Source organism: Myotis daubentonii, chromosome X (assembly GCF_963259705.1).
Source record: "Myotis daubentonii chromosome X, mMyoDau2.1, whole genome shotgun sequence".
Lineage (NCBI taxonomy): Eukaryota > Metazoa > Chordata > Mammalia > Chiroptera > Vespertilionidae > Myotis > Myotis daubentonii.
Genome location: NC_081861.1, coordinates 139,363,494 through 139,370,557, shown reverse-complemented (window position 1 = coordinate 139,370,557; position 7,064 = coordinate 139,363,494). Strand labels below are relative to the sequence as shown.

At 50.5% G+C, this 7,064-nt stretch overlaps 1 protein-coding gene across 2 annotated transcripts in view; it reads right to left on the bottom strand.

Annotated features, from left to right (window-relative positions):
• The window catches only part of PRKX (protein kinase cAMP-dependent X-linked catalytic subunit), a 321,391-nt gene that overhangs the window by 112,577 nt on the left and 201,750 nt on the right, over positions 1 to 7,064 (bottom strand). The window lies entirely within an intron of this gene.

Sequence of the window (7,064 nt, the reverse complement as noted above, 5' to 3'; positions counted from 1 at the left end):
CGCCCCTAAGCGCTGCCCTGTCAGCCTGATTGCCCCCAACTGCTCTCCCCTGCCGGCCTGATCGCCCCCAACTGCCTTCCCCTGCCGTCCTGGGCGCCCCAATTGGCCTCCCCTGCCGGCCTGGGCACCCCCAACTGCTCTCCCCTGCCGGCCTGGGCGCCCCCAACTGCTCTCCCCTGCCGGCCATCTTGTGACAATGCGAGGGCATTGCGTGAGGGCGCGAGGACCACCTATGGTTTTATTAGTATAGATTGACTCATCCCTTGTGTCCATGATAAGCTCGAACTGGGTGGCCAGCATGATCCAGGGGCTGAGTGGAATGTGGAGCAAAGATGTGAGAGAGAGAGAGAGAAACATCAAGGTGAGAGAGACACGTCGACTGGTTGCCTCCCGCATTCGCCCTGACCAGGGTGGGGGATCCAACCAGGGACCGAGGTACGTGCCCTTGACTGGGAATTTAACTGGGGACCCCCTTTTGGGGCACAGGCTGACACTCTAACCATTGAGCAACACTGGCCAGGGCCACCCCGACTCTTTTGATCCTGGATATAACCGCTCTGAGGAAATGATGCGTCTCACTGACATGGCCTTCTGAGGTTTAAACATTTGATGACATCAGGGTTTACGGATGAAATCTATCCATTCTCGTATCTGAGACCAGGCGTCTGAGATCCTGGTGTCCCAGGGCCACACTCCCTCCTGTCGATCCTGGAGACTGGGTGTCCCAGGGCCCTGCTCCCCCCTGTTGATCCTGGAGACTGGGTGTCCCAGGGCCCTGCTCCCTCCTGTCGACCCTGGAGACTGGGTGTCCCCAGGGCCCTGCCCCCTCCTGTCGATCCTGGAGACCGGGTGTCCCAGGGCCACGCTCCCTCTGAAGGCTCCAGGGAGGGTCCGTCTTGCCTCCCCCAGCGCCTGCGGCTCCAGGCCTCCCCGGGCTGGTGGCCGCCTCCCTCCCTCCCGCCTCTGCCTCCCTCCGTCTCCACGTGGCTTCTCCCCTGTGTCTGCGTCTCCTCGTCTGTGTCCGACAAGGACCCTGTCCCTGGAGGGAGGACCCCCTGACCCAGGACGGCCTCGTCTCCGACCCCTCCCTCCATCCCGTCTGCAAAAATAATTTCTTCCGAATCAGGACGCACTCACAGGACCACACCTTTCCTTTGCGATATCTACCTAGCCGCCCGGGAATTCGTCTGGCTCTCTGTGTGTTTTCAAGGATGGCCGAACGAGCCGCCATAAAGCATGTATTCTCGACGTACCGCCTGGTATCGTCGCAAAATAAAAATGCCTTAGAGCTGATTAATGAATCTTTACGAGAAGCTGCCAGGAACCCGCTGGGACCAGCCTGGCTGCCATCTGGGATAAAGTTAGAAACGGGTATCGTCTCGCCAGCCTGCTGCCAGCTCACAGGACACCTTTTATGCTGTAGGAGCCGCCAAAGAAATGAAATTTCCGAGAGAGAGAGAGAGAGAGAGAGAGAGAGAGAGAGAGAGAGAGAGAGAGAGAAATTCTGCGTCCAGGCTGACGTCAATGGGAAAAAGGGGGTGGGTCGGAAAAGCCAAGAGAGTGAGGCGAGGAGTCATTTTCTAGGTTTCAGTTCAGAGAGAAAGAATAGGGTAGAACATTTCTTCTTCTTCTTTTCATTGAAAACGAAAGAATCGTAAGATTCCGACCAAACCCACGGAAATTGGCAGCGACGGAATCACAGACGCCGCCTCTAATAATAAAAATCACAGGCTATATAATGTATAATATATACGTGTTATATATAATAATAAACGTGTCATAGGCTCCTTAGACCAGACAGACGAATGGCTTTCCGGATGTCTTTCCGGAAAAAGCCACGGCGGCAGGGGCTGAGGCAGGGGCTGTTAGGGGTGAGCAGTTGGGGTGATCAGGCAGGCAGGCAGAGGGGTTAGGGGCAATCAGGCAGGCAGGTGAGTGGTTAGGGACGATCAGGCAGGCAGGTGAGTGGTTAGGGGCGATCAGGCAGGCAGGCAGCGGGGTTAGGGGCGATCAGGCAGGCAGGCAGAGGGGTTAGGGGCGATCAGGCAGGCAGAGGGGTTAGGGGCGATCAGGCAGGCAGGTGAGTGGTTAGGGGCGATCAGGCAGGCAGGCAGAGGGGTTAGGGGCGATCAGGCAGGCAGGTGAGTGGTTAGGGTTCGATCAGGCAGGCAGGTGAGTGGTTAGGGGCGATCAGGCAGGCAGGCAGCGGGGTTAGGGGCGATCAGGCAGGCAGGCAGAGGGGTTAGGGGCGATCAGGCAGGCAGGTGAGTGGTTAGGGGCGATCAGGCAGGCAGGCAGCGGGGTTAGGGGCGATCAGGCAGGCAGGCAGAGGGGTTAGGGGCGATCAGGCAGGCAGGTGAGTGGTTAGGGGCGATCAGGCAGGCAGGCGAGTGGTAAGGGGCGATCAGGCAGGCAGGCGAGTGGTTAGGGGCGATCAGGCAGGCAGGCGAGTGGTTAGGGGCGATCAGGCGGGCAGGTGAGTGGTTAGGGGCTATCAGGCAGGCAGGTGAGTGGTTAGGGGCTATCAGGCAGGCAGGCGAGTGGTTAGGGGCGATCAGTCAGGCAGGCAGAGGGTTTAGGGGCGATCAGGCAGGCAGGTGAGTGGTTAGGGGTGATCAGGCAGGCAGGTGAGTGGTTAGGGGCGATCAGGCAGGCAGAAGAGTGGTTAGAGGCGATCAGGCGGGCAGGTGAGTGGTTAGGGGCAATCAGGCAGGCAGGTGAGTGGTTAGGGGTGATCAGGCAGGCAGGTGAGTGGTTAGGGGCGATCAGGCAGGCAGAAGAGTGGTTAGGGGTGATCAGGCAGGCAGGTGAGTGGTTAGGGGCGATCAGGCGGGCAGGTGAGTGGTTAGGGGCAATCAGGCAGGCAAACAGGTGAGCTATCCAGAGCCAGCAGTCCCGGATTGCGAGAGGGATGTCCGACTGCCGGTTTAGGCTGTAATTGGGCCTAAACCGGCAGTCAGACATCCCCTGAGGGGTCCCAGATTGAGAGAGGGTGCAGGCCGGCCTGAGGGACCCCCCCCCACCCCCTCTCTGTGCATGAATTTCATGCACCGGGCCTCTAGTAATAGTAGAAAACATGACGGCTAAAATATTAGTACTCTTCTTACCACCTTCTAAATTCTTCTAATGGCTCAGTGGTTGAGCATCGACCAGGAACCAGGAGGTCAGGGTTCGATTCCCGGTCAGGGCACATGCCCGGGTTGTGGGCTCCATCCCCAGTCAGGGGCGTGCAGGAGGCAGCCGGTCCATGATTCTCTCTCCTCGTGGATGTTTCTCTCTCTCTCTCCCTCTCCTTTCCTCTCCGAAATCAATAAAACATATATATGTATATATTTTTAAAAGACTCTCTTTGCCGTAAAAAAAAAAAAAAAATCAATATGGAAATTCCACTCCCGTGGTAAAAATTCTTCCACTTCAAATGCTATAAACTCGACGGGCGATATGGAAACAGCAGGAGAAACACAGGCTCTGAACGCTTTAGTATAACCGTCCACCGTGGCGTTAAAATGCCCACAGAAATTGTTAAAAATCCTGGAAAAATGCCCCAACCGTTGGGTGGACCATCACGCACAAGGTGCCAATGACTGTTACCGATGGGATGCGAGAGTCATTTGCAAAAATGGACCATGAGGCTACGGTTGGATCTCTCTCTCTCTCTCTCTCTCTCTCTCTCTCTCTCTCTCTCTCTCACACACACACACACACACACCAGGAATGGGCTACGGCGAGTTTTATTCAGGCCGGACAGATGTTGAATTCATCAGCGCCTCCTGCTAATGCGTAGACCAGCTCCGGGGACGCCGCGGACGAAATCTAGGCTCACTGGTTATTTTTTTGCGGAGTTACTTGGAATTATTGTGGGTTTTTTTTATTATTTTAAGTCCAGATGGAATCCCAGGTTAGCTGGCTGTGGTGGCCAAGGGTGGAGGGCGTAGGGGGGTGGGGTACAGGAGGCAACCGATCCGTGATTCTCTCTCACCATGGATGTTTCTATCTCTCTCTCCCTCTCCTTTCCTCTCTGAAATCAATAAAAATATATATATATATATATATATATATATATATATATATATATATATATATATTGAAACAGAAAGTACGTACTGGTCCCCGGCCCTAGCTGCTGTGGCTCAGTGGATAGAGCGTCCGCCTGCGGACGGAAGGGTCCCGGGTTCGATTCCGGTCAAGGGCACATGCAGGAGGCAACCCATCCTTGTGTTTCTCTCACATCGATATTTCTCTCTCTGTCTTCCTCTCTCTCTAAAAAAAATAAATGGAAAAATATCCTCCAGTGCGGATTTAAAAAAAAAATGTATTGGTTCCTGAAAAGAAATTGATTGAAAATAGAATTAGGTTTGAATAGAGTGGCTTAATTTTTAAAAAAATATGTTTTTTATTGATGTCAGGGAGGAAAGGAGAGAGAGAGAGAGAGAGAGAATCATGGACCTTCTGCCTCCCATACGCCCCCTACTGGGGTTCGAGCCCACAACCCGGGCCTGTGCCCTTGACCGGGAATCGAACCCGTCCATGAATGTCGAATTACCCTGTCATGCACTTGAAACGGATCTCATACTGTCTGTCCATTATAAGTGAAAATAAATGGAAAACATGCCCACAAAGCCGGCATCGGTTTGGCCCAGACTCCGCCAGCCACACACACAATAGAGTTCTACCCACTGGCCGTGGTTCTCAACCTGTGGGTGGCGGCCTCTCTGGGGGTCGAATGGCCCTTTCACGGGGGTCGCCTCAGACCGTCGGAAAACACATCTATAATCACATATTGTTTTTGTGATCGATCACTGCGCTTTCATGGTGTTCGATGTGTCACCATGAAAATCCATCCTGCAGATCAGATGTTTCCATGACGATTCGTCACAGCAGCCACATGACAGCGATGACGTAGCCACGAGAATAATGTTATGGTTGGGGGTCCCCACAGCATGGGGAGCTGTATTCAAGCGTCGCGGCCTTAGGAAGGTTGAGAAACACTGATATAGACAGATATATAGATGATATAGATATAGATATAGATATAGATATAGATATAGATATAGATATAGATATAGATGATATAGATATAGATATAGATATAGATGATATAGAGACAGATTAGATATAGATATAGATGATAGATATAGATATAGATATAGATAGGTATAGGTATAGGTATAGGTATAGGTATAGTTATAGGTATAGGTATAGATGTACATATAGATATAGATAGATATAGATATAGATATAGATATAGATATAGATATAGATATAGATATAGATAGATATACATATAGATATAGATATAGGTATAGGTATAGATATAGATATAGATATAGATATAGATATAGATATAGATATAGATATAGATGATATAGATATGGATATAGATGATATAGCTATAGATATAGATGATATAGATGATATAGCTATAGATATAGATGATATAGATATAGGTATAGGTATAGATATAGATGATATAGATATGGATATAGGTGATAAAGATATCGATATAGATATAGATGATATAGATATGGATATAGATGATATAGCTATAGATATAGATGATATAGATATAGATACAGATATAGATGATATAGATATGGCTATGGATGATATAGATATAGATATAGATATAGATATAGATATAGATATAGATATAGATATAGATATAGATAAAGATATAGATATAGATATAGATATAGATATAGATATAGATATAGATATAGATATAGATGATATAGATATAGTGATGAAGTAGCCACGAGAATAATGTTATGGTTGGGGGTCCCCACAGCATGGGGAGCCGTATTGAAAGGCCCAGAAGGTTGAGAACCACTGAGCTAAGGGACTGAGAGAAAGAATAGAAATGCACATCTCTCCAACCATTGCACGGTGTGACAGGAAACGTTAGGGAAAGGCATGTATTTCATTTTCCGAGGTTTTGCCTGACTAACTCAACGTTTGAATCCTTGTCGGTTTATCACAGCAAGAGAGCAAGTTATATGGCCTGGGGGCGGGGAGGGGGTCATACCAGTTTCTGCCCTTTTTTTGTTTTGTTTTTTAACCTTTATTGTTGAAAGAATTCAATATATTTCTTTTTATCCCCCCATCGACCCCCGCTATCCCATCCCCCCCTCCACCAATACCCTCCCCCCTTCCGCCATTGTCTGCGTCCATGGGTGATGTATAGATGCATACAAGGCCTTTGGTTGATCATCTCCCACCCACCCACCCACCCACCCTCCCCCGCCTGCCCTCTGAGATTCCACACTCTGTTCCTTGCTTCCATGTCTCTGGATCCACCCCGTTCGTTGGTTTATTTTGTTAATTTCTCTGCCCGGCTTTTGCATGGCCCCTGAGCTAAGAATCGTTTCTATAGTTTTAAATGTTAATTTTTAAAAATATATATATCGTATTGATTTTTTACAGAGAGGAAGGGAGAGGGACAGAGAGTGAGAAACATCGATGAGAGAGACACATCGATCAGCCGCCTCCGGCACGCCCCCCACTGGGGATGTGCCCGCAACCAAGGTCCATGCCCTTGACCGGGAATCGAACCCGGGACCCTTCTGTCCGCAGGCTGGCGCTCTATCCACTGAGCCACACCGGTCAGGGCTAAAAAATGTTAATTTTTAAAATATGTATTTTTATTATTGACTAGAGGCCCGGTGCATGAAATTCGTGCAGGGGGAGGGGGGGTCCCTCAGCCCAGCCTGCACCCTCTCCAATCTGGGACCCCTCGAGGGGTGTCCGGTGGGATCGGGCCTGAACAGGCAGGCGGACTCCCCTCTCATAATCCTGGACTGCTGGTTCCTAATCGCTCACCTGCCTGCCTGTCTGATCGCCCCTAACTGCCCCCTCCCTGCCAGCCTGGTCACTCCCAACTTCCTCACCCTCCCCACCGGCCGGGTAGCCCCACGCAGCCTGCTGTTCAGTGGTTTGGCCGTCCCTCACTAACCCCCTGGCCAGCCTGGTCATAAGCAGCCATCTTGTGAGGGCGTGATGGTCAATTTGCATATTCCTGCTTTATTAGGTCGGATCTCAGAGAGGAAGGGAGAGGGAGAGAGAGA